General features: G+C 37.9%; 1 pseudogene; it reads right to left on the minus strand.

Moving 5' to 3' along the window:
• Nucleotides 1-19761: 19761 nt before the first annotated feature.
• On the minus strand, nucleotides 19762-20689 carry LOC100515773 (annotated as a pseudogene).
• Between the last annotated feature and the right edge of the window lie 903 nt (nucleotides 20690-21592).

Raw genomic sequence — 21592 nt, forward strand, 5'->3', positions numbered from 1 at the left:
AGCAATGCAGGATCCCAACCCACTGAGCAAGACCAGGGATTGAACCTGCGTCCTCCTGGATACTAGTCAGGTTCATTAACCACTGAGCCTTGATGGGAACTCCATGTTGAACATATTGTAATGTTCTTAATGACCATTTGTATGTCTACTCAAGCCCTTTGCCCTTTTTTAAGTAGGTTATTATTTTTGGTTGAGTTATAGGAGTTCCTTATTATTCTGTTAATTAGGTAAGTGAATTGCATGAATTTTCTTCTATGAGTTAACTTTTTATTCTGTTCATTTTCTCCTTTAATACATAAAAGTTTTCAATTTTTTTTTTGGCCATGCCTGTGGAATGCGGAAATTCTTGGGTCAGGGATTGAACCCGTGCCCCAGCAGTAACCCAAGCTGCTGAGTGACAAAGATTGATCCTTAACCCACTGCACCACAAAGGAACTCCAGTTTATTTTTTTAATATTTATGTGCCAAATTTATCTAATTTTTCTTCTGCTGTTTGTGCTTCTGATGTCATAATCAATAAATGACTACTTAATCCTATATCCTGAAGCTTTTCTTCTGTGTTTTCTTATAAGAATTTTATAATTTTAGCTCTAATTTTCTTTGATCCATTTTGAATTTATTTTTGTACATGGCATAAGAATCCAAATTCATTCTTTTGTAATTGTATCCAACACCATTTGCTGAAAAGACTGTCCTTTCCCCATTGAATGGTCTTGACGCCTTTGTGGAAAGTCATTTGGTCATACACATAAGGCTTTATTGCTAGGATTTTTACTGCATTCCATTGCTACAGATGTTGTTTTTATTCCAGGATTTCACTGTTTTTATTTCTGTAGTTTTATAAGTTTTGAAATTAAAGTGTGAGACCTCCAGTTTTACATTTTCAAGATGTTTTTGACTATACAGTGTCCCCTTAGAATCCCTATGAATTTTTGATAGATTTTTCTTTTTCTGCAAAAAATGCTGTTGGGATTTTGAAAGTGCATTTAATCTATAGGTTGCTTTTTATAATTGATATCTTAATAATATTGTGTTCCAATTAATTTCTTTCAGCAATTTTGTAGTTTAATGTGTGAATTTTTTCCTCCTTGGTTAATTTTGTTCTTTGGTTATTTATTCTCTTTAATTATATTGTTCTTGTAATTATCTTAAATTCCTTCAAAGATGGTTTATTGTTACTGTATAGATACATAATTTATTTTGTATGTTGATTTTGTGTTAAACAGCTTTGCTAATTTTTTTATTACATGTATTTTGTGCATGTAGAATCCTTAGCATTTTCTACCTGTAGGATGCCATCTGTGAATAAAAATAATTTTATTTCTTTATTTCCAACTTGGATGCATTTTAATTATTTTTATTACCTTACTTCTCTAGCTAAGACTTCCAATACTATGTTAAATCAAGTTGGCAAATGTGGGCATTCTTATTGGCTTCCTTCTCTTAGAAGAAAACATTTCAATCTTTTACAGTAAAGTATAGTTGCCCCTCAGTATTTGTAGAGGATTGGTTCCAGGACACCAAGAACACTAAAACCTGAAGAAGCTTAGTTCCCTTAGTTGAGACAATGCAGGGTAGCTGACTCTTTGTCTCTGGCTTCACAGACTCTGCTTTGTAATCACCCAAAGCTTTGCCTTTTTAAGTCAACTAGCTGACTCTTTGTATCTGAAGGTTCTAGGGAGAATTCAACCCACTGTTTTGTTTGTGTTTGTTTTATTAAAATACAGTTTATTTATAATGTTATGCTAGTTTCTGTTGTACAGCAGTGTGCCTTAGTTATACACATATGTACACTCTTTTAAAAAATATCCCTCTTCCTATGGTTGGTTTGTCCCAGGAGACTGGATAAGTTTCCTATGCTGTATAGGAAGACTTTGTCATTTATCCATTCTAAACATAATGTAAATGTAATAATTATCATCTGCTACCCCCAAACTCAGTCCATCCCTTTCCTCTCTCCTTCTCATTGGCAACCACAAATCTGTGCTCTATGTATGTGAATCTGTTTCTATTTTGTAGATAGGTTTATTTGTACTATATTTTAGTTTCTGCATGTAAGTGATGTATGGTATTTGTCTTCTGACTTACTTCACTTAGCATGATCATCTCTAGTTGTATCCATGTTGCTGCAAATGGCAGTATTTCATTCATTTTTATGGCTGAGTAGAATTCCATTTCATCTATGTACCAAATCTTCTTAACCCATTCATCTCTCAATGGACATTTAGGTTGTTTCCAAGTCTTGGCTATTGTGAACTGTGCTGTAGTGGACATTGGGTGCATGCATCATTTGACTTGTGGTTTTGTCCACGTGCAAAACAGTTGTACATGGATCGTGTGGAGGGAATTGCTGGATCATGTGGTAATTCTGTTTTCAGTTTTCTGAGGAACTTCCATGCTGTTTTCCATAATGGTTGCACTAACTGACATTCTCATCAACAGTGTAGGAGGGTTCCTTTTTCTCCACACCCTTTCCAGCATTTGTTATTTGCAGACTTATCCACTGTTGGTTGAATATGGAGCAGCAGATATAAAGGGCAATCTGTATCCTGTTAATTGTGGGCTTTCCATATATGGCCTTTATTATGCTGACATGGTTTTCATTGATTTCTACTATGATAGGTGATTTTGACATGAAAGCATATTGAATTGTGTCCATGCTTTTTCTTCACTAATTGAGAAATTTTTTCCCAGTCATTTTGTTAATATAATATATTACATGATGGATCTTCCTCTATTGAAACAATCTTACATTCCGGTATTAAATCCCATTTAATTACTTGTATAATTTTTTTTGGTCTTTTTGCCTTTTCTTGGGCCACTCCTGTGGCATATGGAGGTTCCCAGGCTAGGGGTTGAATCGGAGCTGTAGCCACCAGCCTATGCCAGAGCCCCAGCAACTTGGGATCCAAGCCACGTCTGCAACCTACACCACAGCTCACAGCAACACTGGATCCTTAACCCACTGAGCAAGGCCAGGGATTGAACCTGCAATCTCATGGTTCCTAGTCGGATTCATTAACCACTGGCCATGTCGGGAACTCCTACTTGTATAATTTTTTAAAGTGTTGTTGAATTCTATGTACTAGTAATTTCCTGAAAAAATTTGTATCAGTTTCTTCAGAGATATTTGTCTATGGTTTTATTTTTCTTTTCCTTTTTTTGGGTGTGTTCTATAATTGCCACAAAACACTTCATGTTTTGTTATCCTCTGTTATGGGTTATTAGTTTCAATCCATTATATTGGAGAAGATAGCTCTAATCTTTTACAATTTACTAAGAACTGTTTTGTGTTTAACATCTGGTTCATCTGAAGATGTTCTATATGTACCTGAGAAAAATGTAATTCTGCTGTTTGGTGGAGAGTTCTCTAGAAGTCCATTTGGTCTACACTGCTATGTAAGTTCTCTATTACTGATTATCTGTCTGATTGATTTATTCATTATTAAGTGTGGAATGTTGAAGATTTCCACTATTATTTCAGAGCTGTTCACTTATCCCTTTAATCTGTCAGTGTTTGTTTCACATATTTTTAATATCTGATTTTAGTTTTGTGTATATACATATATGCATATTTCAGACTATTGTATCATTTTGGTGAATTGATTATTTTCTCATTAGATGATGACCTGATTGGTCTCTTGCAATAGTTTTTGATCTAATGTCAATTTTGTCTAAATTAGTATAGCCATCTACTCTGTTTTACTACTCCCATGTAATTTATTTTTCTATATTTTCAATTTCAATTTATGTGTGTACTTAGATCTAAAGTAAGTATCTTGTAGACACCTTATAGTAGTTATTATTTTATTTATATTTTATTGAAATATAACAGATGTACAACACTGTATTAGTACAAAACAAGTACAAAACAGAGTGATTCAATGTTTCCAACATTGCAAAAAAACCTCCAAAATAAATCTAGGTGACATTTATCACTACACAGTTATTACAAAATCATTGACTACATTCCCCATGCTGTACATTTCATCCCTCTGACTCTTTTATTGTGTACCTAGAAGATTACATATCTTAACCTCTCTCATATATTTGATTCATCACCACCACCTTATCCTCTGGAAAATACTTGTTTTTCTTGGTATCTGTTGGAGACCATGGAACAGCAGAACTCTGCAGAAGGCAAATTATCTATGGACTCAGTTCTACAGTGCAGAGTCTCCTTCAAAGACAAGATGAAGGACTTATGCATTAACCATGTTATTATATAAACAGCTGCACTGTGTCCTGAGGATACCCCCTTTTGATGTTATAAAGAAGATAATCTCATCATTGCCTATGCCTGTCCCTGCCCACCAATCTTGTCACCTTCATTAATCCCATCGCTAATAATCTCATCACCTTCATTAATAAAAAGATAGGGGCTAAAGCCTAGAGCCTTTGTTCTGCAGACCAGAGTGCTGCCTGGTCCCCCACTTTCTAAATGTAAGAATCTTGTGTGTTCTGTTACACCATGCCCTCTCTCTTCCAGGATTCCCTGTTTCCCTGCAGTGCTGGAATCAAAGGTATATTTGAGTCTATTTCTGTTTTGTTGTGTTTGTTCACCTGTTCTGCTTTTTGTATAAGTGATCATATGCCATTTATCTTTCTTTGTATGATTTATTTCAATCAGTATCATACCCGCTAAGTTCATCCATATTGTAGCAAATGGCAAGCTTTCATTGTTTTTATGGCATCCTCCCTCTCTCTGTATTTTTTTCACAACTACTTATCCAGTCGTTTATTGATGGGAACTTACATTGCTTTCATATCTTAGTTGTATATAAACAATGCTATGATGAACACAGCTGTGCATCTGTATGTTCACATTAGTGTTTTTGTTTTCTTTGGAAAAAAATACACAGAAGTGGAATTGCTGGATAATATAGGAGGTGTCTTTTTAATTTTTTTGAGGAAACTTCATACTGTTTAAATAGTGGCTGTACCAATTTACAGTCCTACCAACGGTGCATGAGAGGTCACTTTTCTACACATCCTTGGAAATACATATTATTTTTTGTTTTTTTGAAAATCACCATTCCAAGAGGTTTGAGGTGATGACTCATTGTAGTTTTGATTTGCATTTCCCTAATGATAGTGATTTTGAGTATTTTTTTCATGTATCTGTTGGCCATTTGTATGTCTGCATTGGAAAAAATGTCTGTTCAGGTCCTCTGCCCATTTTTTCTTATTTTAAATAATTTTTTATTTTCCCACGGTACAGCAAGGGGGTCAAGTTATCCTTACATGTATACATTACAATTACAGTTTTCCCCCCACCCTTTCTTCTGTTGCAACATGAGTATCTAGACAAAGTTCTCAATGCTGTTCAGCAGGATCTCCTTGTAAATCTATTCTAGGTTGTGTCTGATAAGCCCAAGCTCCCAATCCCTCCCACTCCCTCCCCCTCCCATCAGGCAACCACAAGTCTCTTCTCCAAGTCCATGATTTTCTTTTCTGAGGAGATGTTCAATTGTGCTGGATATTAGATTCCAGTTATAAGTGATATCATATGGTATTTGTCTTTGTCCTTTCTGGCTCATTTCACTCAGTATGAGAGTCTCTAGTTCCATCCATGTTGCTGCAGATGGCATTATGTCATTCTTTTTTATGGCTGAGTAGTATTCCATTGTGTATATATACCACCTCTTCCAAATCCAATCATCTGTCGAAGGACATTTGGGTTGTTTCCATGTCTTGGATATTGTGAATAGTGCTGCAATGAACATGCGGGTGCATGTGTCTCTTTTAAGTAGAGTTTTGTCCGGATAGATGCCCAAGAGTGGGATTGTGGGGTCATATGGATGTTCTATGTATAGATTTCTAAGGTATCTCCAAACTGCTTTCCATAGTGGCTGAACCAGTTTACATTCCCACCAACAGTGCAGGAGGGTTCCCTTTTCTCCACACCCGCTCCAGCACTTGTTATTTGTGCATTTATTAATGATGGCCATTCTGACTGGTGTGAGGTGGTCTCTCATGGTAGTTTTGATTTGCATTTCTCTTATAGTCAGCGATGTTGAGCATTTTTTCATGTGTTTGTTGGCCATCTGTATATCTTCTTTGGAGAAATGTCTATTCAGGTCTTTTGCCCATTTTTCCATTGGTGGATTGGTTTTTTTGCTTTGGGGTTGTATAAGTTGCTTATAGAGTCTAGAGATTAAGCCCTTGTCAGTTGCATCATTTGAAACTATTTTCTCCCATTCTGTAAGTTGTCTTTGTGTTTTCTTTTGGGTTTCCTTTGCTGTGCAAAAGCTTTTCAGTTTGATGAGGTCCCATGGGTTTATTTTTGCTCTAATTTCTATTGCTTTGGGAGACTGACCTGAGAAAATGTTCATGATGTTGATGTCAGAGAGTGTTTTGCCTATGTTTTCTTCTAGGAGTTTGATGGTGTCCTGTCGTATATATTTAAGTCTTTCAGCCATTTTGAGTTTATTTTTGTGCATGGTGTGAGGGTGTGTTCTCGTTTCATTGCTTTGCATGCAGCTGTCCAGGTTTCCCAGCAATGCTTGCTGAATAGACTTTCTTTTTCCCATTTGATGTTCTTGCCTCCCTTGTCAAAGATTAATTGACCATAGGTATCCGGGTTTATTTCCGGATTCTCTATTCTGTTCCATTGGTCTGTCTGTCTGTTTTGATACCAGTACCACACTGTTTTGATGACTGTGGCTTTGTAGTATTTCTTGAAGTCTGGGCGAGTTATGCCTCCTGCTTGGTTTTTGTTTCTCAGGATTGCTTTGGCAATTCTGGGTCTTTTGTTGTGCCATTTAAATATTTGGATTGTTTGATCTAGTTCTGTGAAAAATGTCCTGGGTAATTTGCTAGGGATTGCATTGAATCTGTAGATTGCTTTGGGTAGGATGGCCATTTTTACAGTATTGATTTTCCCAATCCAGGAACATGGAATATCTTTCCATTTCTTTACATCTTCTTTGATTTCTTTGATTAAAGTTTTATAGTTCTCGGCATATAGGTCCTTTACCTCCTTGGTCAGGTGTATTCCAAGGTATTTGATTTTGTGAGGTGCAATTTTAAAAGGTATCATATTTTTGTATTCCTTTTCTAATGTTTCATTGCTGGTATACAGAAATGCAACTGACTTCTGAATGTTAATCTTATATCCTGCTACTTTGCTGAATTTATTAATCAGTTCAAGGAGTTTTGGGGTTGAGTCCTTAGGGTTTTCTAGGTATAGTATCATGTCATCTGCATACAGTGACAGTTTGATCTCTTCTCTTCCTACATGGATGCCTTTTATTTCTTTTGTTTGTCTAATTGTTGTGGCCAGGACTTCCAAAACTATGTTGAAGAGCAGTGGTGAGAGTGGGCATCCCTGTCTTGTTCCAGATTGGAGTGAGAAGGCTTTCAGTTTTTCCCCATTGAGTATTATATTTGCTGTGGGTTTGTCATAAATGGCTTTGATTGTATTCAGGAATGTTCCCTCTATACCCAGTTTGACGAGGGTCTTGATCATGAATGGATGTTGGACTTTGTCAAATGCTTTTTCTGTGTCTATTGAGATGATCATATGATTTTTGACTTTTCTTTTGTTAATGTGGTGTATGATGCTGATTGATTTGCGTATGTTGAACCATCCTTGTGAACCTGGGATGAACCCAACCTGGTCATGGTGTATAATTGTTTTGGTATGTTGTTGGATTCGGTTGGCTAAAATTTTGTTGAGAATTGTTGCAACTATATTCATCAATGATATTGGGCGATAGTTTTCTTTTTTGGTGGTATCTCTGTCTGGTTTTGGAATGAGGGTGATGGTGGCCTCATAGAATGTCTTTGGGAGTACTCCTTCTTCTTCAACCTTTTGAAAGAGTTTAAGGAGGATGGGCACCAATTCCTCTTTATATATTTGATAATATTCGCCTATGAAGCTATCTGGTCCTGGACTTTTATTTGTAGGGAGTGATTTTATGACCTTTTCAATTTCATTTCTAGTGATTGGTCTGTTCAGTTGGTCTGTTTCTACTTGATTCAGTTTTGGCAGGCTGTAAGATTCTAGAAATTTGTCCATTTCTTCCAGATTGTCAAACTTGTTGCCGTATAGTTGTTCATAGTATTCTCCTATGGTTTTTTGTATTTCTGCTGTATCCGTTGTGATTTCTCCTTTTTCATTTCTAATTTTGGTGATTTGGGTTCTTTCTCTCCTCTTTTTATTGAGTCTGGCCAGGGGTTTGTCAATTTTGTTCACCTTTTCACAGAACCAGCTCTTGGTTTTATTAATTTTCTCTATTGTTTTTTGAGTCTCTATTTTATTGATTTCTTCTTTGATCTTTATAATTTCCTTCCTTCTGCTGACTTTAGGACTTTTTTGTTCTTCTTTTTCTAATTCATTTAGGTGGAGGGTTAAGTTGTCCATTTGGGATCTTTCCTCTTTTTTGAGAAAGGCCTGTGTTGCTATGAATTTCCCTCTGAGCACTGCTTTCGCAGCATCCCATAGATTTTGAGAGGTTGTGTCTTCCTTATCATTTGTTTCAAGGTAGTTTTTAATTTCCTTCTTGATTTCCTCATTGACCCATTGGTTTTTTAGTAGCATGTTGTGTAGTCTCCATGTAGTAGGTTTTTTCTCTTTGCTTTTCCCATGGTTGATTTCTAATTTCATGGCATTGTGGTCAGAGAAGATACTTGAGATCATTTCTACGCTCCTAAATTTATTGAGATTCGCTTTGTGTCCCAATATGTGGTCGATTCTTGAGAATGTTCCATGAGCACTTGAGGAGCATGTGTATTCTGCTTTTTTTGGATGTAGTGTCCTGATGATATCAATTAAGTGTAACTTTTCTATTGTTTCCTTTAGGATCTCTGTTGCTTTATTGGTTTTCTGTCTAGAGGATCTGTCCATTGATGTGAGGGGGGTATTAAGGTCTCCTACTATGATTGTATTCTCATCAATATCTCCCTTTATGTCTGTTAATATTTGATGTATGTATCTGGGTGCTCCTATATTTGGGGCATATATGTTGACGATAGTAACATCCTCTCCTTGGATGGATCCCTTAATCATTAAGTAGAGTCCTTCTTTGTCTTTCTTTATGTCTTTTGTTTTAAAGTCTATTTCGTCTTATATGAGCGTTGCAACTCCTGCTTTTCTGTCATGTCTATTGTCATGAAATATTTTTCCCCACCCTTTCACTTTCAATCTATATGTATCTTTTGTCCTAAGGTGAGTTTCTTGTAGGCAGCATATTGAAGGTTTTTGCCTTTTTATCCACTCAGCCACTCTGTGTCTTTTGATTGGGGCATTCAGTCCATTGACATTTAAGGTGCTAATTGATAGATGATTATTTATTGCCATTTGAACCTGGTGTTCCAGTTGATTCTATGGTTCTCCATTCTTCTTTTCTTTTTTTTTTCTTTTTTTTTTGTTTGGATGGTCTCCTGTTATTATCTGCTTGAGTGTATTTTTTTTCATTTTTTGCAAATGCAATATTTGGTTTTGGCTTGTGGTTGCCCTGTTTTTTAAGTATGCTAACCCCTTCCCATAATTGTGTGTTTTATCCTGTTGGTCCTGTAGGTTCAAACACTTCATTACTATCTTAAAATTAAGAAGAAAAACATACAAACAAGCAAACAAAAAGGGTTATTTACTTCCTAACATCCCTTGCCCACATTTTATGGTTTTGATGACTCTTTTTTATTGTTGTCTTCTTAATTTTATTTTGTTTGAAGCATTTTCATGATTAAATCTGTGTGCTGGCTTATTTGAGTGACTGCTCCCTGATTGCGGTTTCCTCAGTCCTAGTTTTTCCTCTTCTTCTTTTTTTTTTCTTTTCTTTTTTCTTCCATTTCCTTCCTTTCTTCTTGGTTTGGAGAAGCCCTTTCAATATTTCCTTTAACCTGGGTTTTGTGTTGCTGTATTCTTTAAGTTTTTGTTTGTTCGGAAAAATTTTTATTTCCCCTTCTATTTTAAATGATATTCTTGCTGGATAGAGTATTCTAGGTTGCATATTTTTTCCTTTGAGCACTTTAAATATCTCTTGCCATTCCCTCCTGGCCTGTAGTGTTTCTGTAGAGAAATCAGCTGATATTCTTATGGGGGTTCCCTTGTAGGTAACATTCTGTTTTTCTCTTGCTGCCTTTAGGATCCTCTCTTTATCCCTAACTTTTGCCATTTTTCTTATGATGTGTCTTGGTGTGGGTCTGTTTGGGTTCAGTTTGTTTGGGGCCCTCTGTGCTTCTTGTATCTTGAACCCAGTATCCTTTAGATTTGGGAAGTTTCCATCAATAATTTCTTCAAATGTATTTTCCATTCCCTTATCTTTTTCTACTCCTTCTGGAATTCCTATTATGCATAGATTGGCCTGCGTTATATTATCCCATATGTCTCTTATAGTGCTTTCCAGTTTTTTGATTCGGTTTTCTGTCTGTTGACCAGATTGAGTGATTTCCATTATTCTATCTTCCATATCACTGATTCGTTCTTCTGCATTATTCATTCTGGTTTTTACTGCCCTTAGTTCAGTTTGCATCTCTGCCAATGAATGTTCTAGTTTTTCTTGGCTCCTCCTTATATTTTCTAGTTCCTTTCTGAGGGTATCTGCATTACTGTTCATATCTTCTCTTAATAACTTCAGTATTTTCACTGTTTCTCTTTTGAACTCCAGGTCTGTCAGACTGCAGAGATATGTTTCATTGTTGACTGTTTTAGGTGAGTGCTCCTGTTGGTTTGACTGGGGGTGGTTTCTCAGCTTCTTCATCTTGCTTGTTGTTTTCTTTTTCCTGAGGGAGTTGTACTCTCCGTGATCGGGCAGTGTTTGCTTTGTCACTGCCATGGAATATTTCCTGAGGGCTGTCGTTGTTGGTCAATCTTTTTTGAGGCAGTGTGGCTTTTCTGGAGTGTTGATGGAGCTAACAGTGTTTCTTTGAAGCAAAGGAGGACTTCCTGAGGGCAGAAAGGACTGGGAGGTCCACCCCACGATGGTAGCAGATTTCACTTGGTCATGCAGAGATTGCTCTGGTGTTTTTAGGCTGTGGGGTTCTTGCCGGGGGTTGGCGGTGTTGGGCAGCTGCTTTTTAGGGGTGCATCACCCCCTGGGGGCTGGAGCAGCTATCTGCGTCACTGAGAAACTAAGAGTCTCTTCCCTAGGACAATTCAGAAGGACAGCCTGAGAATGTAGGCGGATCTTTTCACAGTCTGGCCAAGCTTTTTGCAGCTTCTCTGTGCTCCAGGGGGTCCTCCAGGGGGCTGGTGGTGCTGAGCAGCTATTCAGTGGGAGTGGGGCACCCCCTGGGGGCTTGGCCAGGTAGCAGGGCTGTTGGAAACCAAAGAGGCTCCTCCCTGGGGCAGCCTGACTCAGAAAAACTGTCCGAGAATTAGGCAGATCTATTCACGGCCTGGCTAGGCTTTTTCTAGCTTTTTTGGGCTGCACGCCTTTTCTCGGGGCTGGTGGTGTTTGGTGCTGCTCTGCAGAATTGTAGCCCCTCCAAAGGGCAAGCAGGCCTGTGCAGGGACAGCCCCTGCGGTGGTAGGCTTCAGGCAATTGTTGAGGCCAGCCCTCCTGGATGGCAGGCAGCCCCAGGTTTGGTGAGAGTGTAGGGGGTGGTGGGGGTGGGGGGAGGTGATGCACTGGGAAGCACAGCTTTTAGCTAGCTAGCGGCCCTGTAAGCCTTCTGTGGCATAGGGGGTATTCTATGGGGACCCACCCCTTCTTCTCTCCCCTCCCCAGCACGGGCGCAGACCAGGCTCTCCTCCCAGGTTCCCTCTGATGCGGCTTTCCACTTCCCTGCCCCTAGAGTATTGCTCCCTTCCTCTGTGACGGCTTTGTTTTCTAGTCTCCCAGGCAGTCTCTGCCCTGTCAAATGGTTTCTAGACCTCCCAAGCAGTTTCTGCTCCACCCTGCCCCCCCCAGCCCATTCTCGGGGAGTAACCTCTGGAGCTGAGGTCTTGGTGCCTAGCCCCCACCCAGGCGTCTCAATTTTTGGTGACTGTGCCCATATTTCAGATGATCCATTCGGTTCTTAATCAGCTTTTCCGTACTCCAACTTACTACTACACTCTTCTCTGCATCTGGAGATTCCTCCGGTTCGTTTGATCTTTCCCCCATGTAGGTGACTTTCCAGGGTGCGGGATCCCTTTCTCCTCCGCAGTTCCCTTTTGGGAGCGCCCGTCCCACTCGGATTCACCTTCTCCCACTCTCCTCTTTTCTCCCGTTCTGCCCGGTAATGTCACGAACTTCTTGCCGTTATTGGAGTTTAGGTTCCTCTGCCAGCGATTGGTTGCTGTTCTGTGCGAGTCATTTATTCTGTAGATGTGCTTTTTTTGTTGTGTTTGTGGGAGAGGGCGAGCGTGTCTCCCTACTCCTCCGCTATCTTGTCTTCTCTCCCTCTTGAGGTATTTTTTAATTTCCCTTTTGATTTTCTCATTGACCCATTGAGAAAGAATATTTAGTCTCCATGTAATCAGTTTTTTTTTTTTTCTCATTTTGTTTCCTGAGCTTTATTTCTAGTTTCTTACCATTGTGGTTTGGAGAATATACTTCAAATAATTTCTGTATGCTTAAATTTGTTGAGGTTAATTTTGTGCTCCAGTATGTAGTCAATTCTTGAGAATGTTCCATGTGTACTTGAAAAGAATGTATATTCTGACCTTTTCAGTTGTAATATCCTGAAAATGTCAATAAAGTCTAATTTTTCTATTGTGTCATTTAGTATCTCTGTTGCCTTATTGATTTTCTGTCTAGAGGATCTGTCCATTGATGTGAGTGGGGTGTTAAAACCTCCTACTATTAATGCATTCCCACTAACTTTTCCTTTTATGTCTGTTAGTATTTGTTGCATGTATCTGGGCGCTCCTATATGAGGGGCGTACATATTGACAATTTTAATGTCCTCTTCTTGAAATGATTCTTTTGTCATTAAATAGTGTCCTTCTTTGTCTTTCTTTATGGCCTGCATTTTAAAATCTATTGTGTCTGATTGAGTATTGCAACTCCTGGTTTCTTGTCTTTTCCATTTGCATGAAATATCTTTCTCTATCCCCTTACTTTCAACTTATATGTGTCCTTGGCCCTAAGCTGAGTCTCTTCTAGACAGCATATTGTAGACTCTGGTTTTTTTTTTTAATCCAATCTTCCACTCTATGTCTTTTGGCATAGGCAGCCTATCTGCTGGCATGTGGAGCTGTATCCCTGCCAGTTAGTTACTTGGTCTGAGGTTTCTCCTTACTTGTTCCATGGGTTGGTGATCTGGTTCCTGAGGCTCATAAGCTAGAAGGTCAATTTCAAAATAGCACTTACCAACATAAGAGTCCATGTGAGCTCCCAGAAATGGTTGACTCCAGTGCCTGTGCCTGCAAGGGTGAGGTTTAATTGCCTTTCCCCTCTCTAGGAGACTCTGGAATATCAGCAGGTAGGTTCTTTCAAGTTACTGCTTCTATTCTGGGTTACAGAGGTATGAGTATTTTGTGTGCACTTTGTAAGGGTGGAGCGTATTGTCTCCTACAGCCTTCTGGGTCTCCCAAAATTAAGCTCCACTGCCCTTCAAATATGAACATTCTTGGAGTTGCTGTTGTGGCTCAGTGGAAACAAATCTGACTAGGAACCAAGAGGTTGCAGGTTCGATCCCTGGCCTCGCTTAATGGGTTAAGGATCTGGCGTTGTCATGCACTTTGGTGTAGGTAAAAATTGCAGCTCAGTTTCTGCATTGCTGTGGCTGTGGCCTAGGCTGGCAGCTATAGCTCCATTTAGACCACTAGCCTGGGAACCTTTATATGCTGTGGGTATGGCCCTCAAAAACAAAAACAAACAAACAAAAAAACCCAAAGACAAATATTCTAGGGGGTTCTTTTCCTGTCACAGGGCTTGGAAGCTCAATGTGAGTCAAACTCCTCTTTTTGGGAAGAATCTCTACCATTATAATTATTCTCCTACTTGTGGGTTTCCCACCTGGAGATAAGAATCATACTATACTGCATTTATGACCTTCTTACCTGTCTTGCTGTGGGTTTTTGAAATCTCTTAAGTTGTAGAACTTTTCCAGTTTTTTCACTAGCAGTTGTTGTATAAATTGTTGTCATTTTTGTATGCCAACAAGAGCAGGTAAGCTCAAATCTCTCTACTCCTCTGTCTTCACTGTCCTTGCCAGAAGTTTTCTGTTTGTTCTTTGACAGTTTAATTTGCACATTTTTTACTTCTGTTGCCTGTGCTTTTGGCGTCAGATACACACATACATAGATACACACAAGATTGCCTTACCTAATGTCTACATCTTGTGCCCTCTAATTATTCTAAGCATTTTAAAGTTTTAGCTCTTGTGTTTAAATCTTTGATCTAGAGTTTTTTGTGTATATGGCATAAGCTATATGGTATATTATGAGTATGGTTTATACTTTTCTTTCATTCTTGTTCACATGGACATTTAGTTTTTTCAACATCATTTGTTGAAAAAATTGTCATTTGCCCATTTTATGGTCTTGGCATCCTTGTAGAAAGCCATTTTGCCACTCATTTGATGGTTTACCTCTGAGCTTTCTAATCTATCCCATTGCTCTATAAGCCTGTTTTTATGCCATTATCACACTAATTTGATTACTGTAGTTTTATATTAAGTTTTGAACAAGGAAGTATGAAACTTCCAATGTTATAGTTTCTTTTCAAGATGATTTTGGTTATGGTGTCCCTTGAGATTTTATATGAATTTTCTAGATGATTTTCCATATTTGCAAAAAGTCTCATAGCAGTTTTGATAGGTATTGCTTTGAATCTATATTGTTTTATTACTAATACCCAACAAAATTAAATTTTCCAATCCATGAAAAAGTGTTATTTTTCCAAACCAATATCTAACTATTGATTCTGAAAAATCAGAAATTTGAGGAATTGGAACTTGTGATTATGCAAGTTAACAAGTACAACTGCAGAATACATTTGCAGAGGCAATGTCCCAGTTTTAATCTAAAGGCCAGAAACTGCTGTAAACTAGTAAAAGTCAATGCCCCAGTTCAGATTACTAAGCAGAAAGCTTCTACAGAATCATGAAGAACTGATGGGTCACCAGCACAGGTCATCAGACATGAAAAGCTGATGTTACAGTTTGAGGTCTTTAGGCAGAAAAATTCTCTTGTACTTAGGGGAGGCCTCCTTTTGTTATTTGCAAATCTTCAGTTCATTGAATGAATTGAATGAGGACCACCCACACCACCCAAGGTAGAGAGGACAATCTGCTTTACTCAGTCTACCAATTTAAATGTTAATATTATCCAGGAAAAGCTCACAGAGAAAGCCCAAAGCAATGTTTGAGCAAATATTGAGTACCTCATGGCTTAGTCAAGTTAACACATAAAATTAGCCACCACAAGTCTATTACTTGTCAATTTAGCATCTATATATATGTTTTTAAACCCTAGTTAATCTCCAAGTAAAGATAATACCAAGATAAAAAGTCCACCTAACATGGCACAACTCTCCTGTGAACCGCTAAAATCACACTGAGTCCTTTCCAAGAAGGGAAAGGACATCCTTGAATGATGTATACTCTTCTCCTTGATAGCCTGTAACCTAAATACCCTGATGGGAAATTAACAACACTTAAATACTATGGTAGAAGGTCAACATATCGTATATTACATGGAGTAATTAGAGAAAGAAGAAGGCAAAGATTTTGTGTATAATAGATACACAGAAATGTAAAATAGAGAATACAGTCATTACAGAGAGTTCTCATTTCTGTAACTGGTCCCATGGTTGTAGCTGCTTTTTATAACTACTTTCTTCTAGTCCTCATTTTTTATTCTGTGTACCTTCAGCAGGCATCTAAGTTGGCTCTGGATCTTTCCCTGGTGGGGTGACATAGACCTTCTTTGCTGAAGGGCCCAGGCCATTAATAGTTCTGTTTGGATTGGATTGTATTTCTTTCTCTTTTTTTATTGATCTTAATCATCAAACATGGCAATACTAAGAGAGGCCCTTTGGGAGCTCCTGTGTTAGAGACATTAAACTTATTTATTTCCATTGAGGAGGGGTAGTCTAATTTGTGCTTGGTAGTTAGGATCAATCCCCCCAGCCAGCACAGTAACTTACTTCTTTGCTTGCTGATTTAGAGGCATGAGATAAAGTGTCAGCCAGAAGTCTTAACTCTCAATTCAATAAATTGTTGTGTCACCTGGCAGAAGTATTTCTCGTTTTGGAACTAAGATGTCTAAGGAAGCCGATCATAAGTAAATGGGAAGAGAAAGCAAAATTTTTGCTAATAGTTGAATAAAGGTAATAGTGAGTGATGCAATTCCCATTCTTATCTTTTGATTATGACCCATGGATCCTCGTTATGGGAGAAACAGTGATTCATAATGGATGCTGATTTAGAGCATATATAGCCTTTTGGAGAAATGAAAATTCTTATCCCTGGCCTGCAAATTATTGCCACTTAACTGTTACTGTAACTAATTCTTCAAATATCCATTCTCTTTTATAAAAGCAATGGCTTTAGGATGGTCGGGAATATGGTAAGACCAGTGAATTTTATGAGCAGGGCCCACTTGCTATATTTCATTTTCTGTGAAGTGATATGCTTTATCAAAAGCAATGCTGTGTGCAATCCTATGACAGTGGATAAAGTCCCCAGGTGGTAGTTTGGGCAGAAAGACTTCATACTTAGAAGGCAAATCCATATCAAGGGTAAGTGTCTATGCCAGTAAGAACAAAATGCTGCCCATTTCATGATGGAAGTAGTTTAGGGTAATCAACCTGTAACTGGATTGAACTCAAGAGGAATGATGTCATACTGGGACCCAAGGTTGTTTTCTGCTATTGATAGATTGGTTTCTTAGCAGTAGCCATAGCCAGGACAGCCTTCATTAGTGGTGGTCCATGTCATATAGCTTATGTTTAACCTCCTTTCCTGCCACCATGGCGACTCTGTTTATGTGCCCATTGAGTGATAACAAGGGTAGCTCAGGAGTGGTGGATTTATGAGAGTAATTCTTTGGTGAGCATTCATATAGTATGCAAATATCTTCATGTTATTTGCCCATTATGCAAGTATGTAAAAGTACCTCTTTCTCAAATTTTATTGTTACCAATCTTTCAATCAAGTTCCTACCAAATCCTTGACCATCCACTATATATTCTATTTCTGGACATATCTACTTTTAAGAATAGTGAACAACCTGGTGCACTACTTTAACATGTGCCCACTGGGAGCATTTCCATCACTACTGATCTTCAGGAATTTTCCAGAATGTGACTGTAGGGCTGCAGCTCTCCACATTCAGGTTATGCCTGCTTAATATTGCAGAACTATCTATATACAAGCCCCAGATCTCCTCTTCCTCTATCAGCTGACCATAGTCAACTCCTTGTGATTCCATAGGTGCAGGGAGAGAGAAGGCAATTAGCAGGAGTGGGGACATAAGCATTTTTGCCATTTATCATGGTAGGCAGCTTAAGTTGCATATTGACTTGGTGGCCCATGGTGAAGCACTGAGTCTCTAGTAGGACCCACTAACAGGCAAAGAACTATTTCTCCAAAGGAGTGTAGCTACCTGAAAAGGATGGGAAGACTCTGCTCCAAGAGCTAAAGGGCTTACACCACAGTTCACATGTGAGGCCTGCCAAAGGCTCCAGCATCTCCATCTGCCACTAACACATCAAACACCAGAGACCTGCTGGGTCCTTTGTCCCAAGTGGCAGAGAAGTTTACATGACAGCCTGATTCTGTTGTAGAGCCTTTTATTTTTCTGTTCCCCACTCAAAACTAGCAGTTTTTTGAGTCACCCAATAACTGGACCAATGCAATACATTGAAATGAAAAATTGTCTCCAGAATCTCCAGAGGCCCACTGGACATTGTGTGATTTCTTTGGTTATGAGAGGGGACAGATGGATGATGTTGTTTTCACCTTAAAATGAATAGCTGGACATGACCTGTACAACTTTTTTTGTAATTTTATGCTCTTTTTTGAGGTGTCCCTCAATGAATCTGAGCTCTGTGCAAGCATCATTTAGATTTGTCTTTATTCACCACTGACTCAATAATTATCAATGTGCTTCATAGGTTGATTGGGCCCAACATATTTGTTATGTAATGAATGAAGGACAAACAAAATGAATGGAATATATTTATACTGAAATTGCTTTTTGTGTAGACAGAGCTACATGCTTTTAAAATTGCTTTTCATAATAAAGTGTTACAAGAAAGCAAACTTATTAACACAAAAATATAACAAAAACAACCAAAGTTCATAAGATGATGAAATCTTTCTAAGAGCCGAAAGTATATCAATAAAAGTTTTCTTTCATATGATGACACACTAAGTTTCAATTTATTTCTTACTACTAGCTTATTCAAAAGTAAACAAATTGTGGTTTCAAAAAGATAACTCCCTAGAATTCTTCTTTGGTTCTGAAAAAGATAAAGTACAAACAATTTCCTAGTCTCCACTACTTTTTGGTATTTTATTGAATGTCTTCATTTTCCTTTATAGTTACATTTAATCATTCAGTATCCATCATGAATCAGACATTATGCTATTTGCAGAAATTATTGTTAACAAGTAGGAAAGTACTTTATGGAGCATGACTATTTAATTCATCAAACTCCCTGTCTGATATTGAAATATGTTTTTATTAAAATCATCCCTCTTTTTTGATGGTTAATAAGCCTAAGTTGGTGACATGAACAGTAGAGATTCTTTTTTTTTTCTTTTCACTGCTGCTCCTGTAGCTGTGTCATACAGAAGTTCCCAGGCTAGGGGTCCAATTAGAGCAGCAGCTGCAGGTCTCTACCACAGCCACAGCAGTGTGGGATCTGAGCCACATATGCAGCCTATGTTGCAGTTTACTGCAACACCAGATCCTTAATCCACTGAGCATGGCCAAAGATCAAACCCATATGCTCATGGACATTATATCAGGATCTTAACCCACTGAGCCACAAGGGAACTCCATAGATAAGGATTCTTAATGCTAAAAGGAAATTTGGAAATGGTATAATATTTGTTGCTTCTCCCTTAGTGGTTAAATGTCCCATTCCTTTTATATTCCTAAAGTAGTTACATTATACAGATTTACAGTTAACATATTACCATAAACTATGATATATAAAATAAGTGATCAGAGTAGGTAATAAAAATATTAGATTTTGGTTATGTATAATGAACATACATATATATATATAATAAAATATATAATAACATATATTTAACTAAGTATAAATATAACACACATATATGTATGTATGTATATCTACATATCTACATATTTATGTTTATAGACAGAAGGATGGATAAATGAATACTCCAGCACAGTCTTTGTCTCAATATATGGTAACTAGTATAATCATGTTGCCTTTCTATCATCATTGCCTGGCTGTCTATCACAGCAGATAAGAACATGGTATGAGAGGTCAGCTGGTTTCTGGTTACTAGTTCATCAATATGTCTGTTTCAGAATATTCTGTTTGTATTTTCACCTATAAAATGGAGATAATAACAGTGCCTACTTCTTTATATTGTTATAAAAATTGCTGCTGAATATCAGTGTATTTTTATTTATTTTATTTCATTGTATTGGTATGAAAGGTTATGAGTCCATAAACAATTATGAAGCTAGTAAAATTGAACTCTCATTTGCTAGAACTTTTCTAAGAGTCATCCCAGGCAGGGTTTTTCTTTCTTTTCCTACCTCTTCTCCCCCTTTTCAGAATCTGTAATTTATAGGGATTATGGTTTTTTCCTTATCTCATAGATATTCTTTGCTGATAGAACAATGTTCTTTTGACCTTGGCATCAGTTGAATGGACTTGAGGCTCCATGCACATTTTATTGGTCACCTGGCATCACTTTCCTTCTACACAATTTCCTAATGGCATTTTTCATTTGGTCATTTCCCAGGGTATAGATTAAGGGGTTTAACATGGGAGTTATCATAGTATAAAATACAGCAACTGCTTCATCAATAGGTAAAGTAGCTGCGGGTCTCCGATATACAAATATACAGGGCACAAAGAAAATCACTACTGCTGTGATGTGGAGACGCAGGTGGAGAGGGCTTTTTGCCTTGCCTCCAAGCTCTTAGTCCTTAAAGAGTGGAGAATGACTGTATAGGAGCCAATCAAGAGGAGGAAGATTAACAGGCAGATAAAACCACTGTTGGCAGCAACAAAGAGCCCTAGAGTGTGTGTATCAGTGCAGGCAAGATCCAGCAAAGGATTCAGATCACACATAAAGTGATCGATGATGTTAGGACCACGGAAGGGCAATCTGAAGATGGAAGAGGATCTGTACAGTTGCATGAAGAAAGCCTCCCACCCATGACACTCCAACTAGTAGCCAACACAACTACCAATTCATGATAGTTGTATAATGCAAGGGCTTGCAGATGGCCACATAGTGGTCATAGGCCATTGAAGTAAGCACAATGATATCAGCACCTGCAAATAAATGTTCCCCAAAGATTTGAGTCATGCATTCCTTGAAAGGGCTATTTATCTTTTCATGGAGTGAATCTACAATGAGTTTAGGGTTGTTGATGCAGGAATTGCAAGCATCAATAAAAGAGAGATGAGCCAGGAAATAGTACATAGGGAACCCCAATAATGGGCTGGCAGTAATGGTGACCATAGTGAGTATATTTCCTACCACAGAGATGATGTGGACGATAAAAAACACAACAAATGTGATTTTCTGTATCTTTGGATTCTGTGTGAGCCCCAGTAAACAACTCTGCCACATTGTTTCTATTCTCCATGTTTCTCATGATATGATTAACTACATCACCTGAAAAAAAGTCACTTTTTATTATCTCAACTTCATGTATTAAACAATAGATGCCTAGATTCTATTGAATTCTAAATTCCTATAACTTTTTTTTTTTGAAGATAGAAGGGTATGATTTCTTGAAGATTCCTCAAATTCTGTCCTGGAGGAAGCTGGTATTTAAAATATAGACATGAGGAATGCAGTGAACATGGATGCAGGAGATGATCTGGGCAGAATTAATCTTATGAGATGACTCATTGCCTCAGGTGAGGCAATAGATCACACAGAGTATAGCTAAGCCTAAAATGTATGGTTGAAAATGCATGCGAAGTCTACAAATTCCAAGCTAAGAATTTTCCCTTTATTCTTAGGAAATTCAGAACTAGGGAAAATAATTGAGAATATGAATGGAAAGATTCAGAAGGTTTGAAAAAGAGGCAATATATCATCTAACTTTAGTAAAGATGTTTGTGTCACTTGGAAGAAGTGGGCTGAGTTTCTGTAAGGAGGTGGAAGTCAGAGAAAGGAACCCCAATACCAGACTATAATACTAGAGGACCTGAAGTGTCACAAGGCATTGGTGATGGGAAAGTAATGAAAGAACACAGGAGTTATTGTAATAGTTTTGGTAAAGAATGTTGTCTAAGTCCCATGACTTTCTGATAGCTTACAGATATACTTTTATTTATTTATTTTTTCTTTTTTTTTTTTTTAATTTTATTTTCCCACTGTACAGCAAGGGGGTCAGGTTATCCTTACATGTATACATTACAATTACACTTTTTCCCCCACCATTTCTTCTGTTGCAACATGAGTATCTAGACTTAGTTCTCAATACTATTCAGCGGGATCTCCTTGTAAATCTATTCAAGGTTGTGACTGATAAGCCCAA

This window comes from Sus scrofa, unplaced genomic scaffold (assembly GCF_000003025.6).
Source record: "Sus scrofa isolate TJ Tabasco breed Duroc unplaced genomic scaffold, Sscrofa11.1 Contig53, whole genome shotgun sequence".
Classification (NCBI taxonomy): Eukaryota; Metazoa; Chordata; class Mammalia; order Artiodactyla; family Suidae; genus Sus; species Sus scrofa.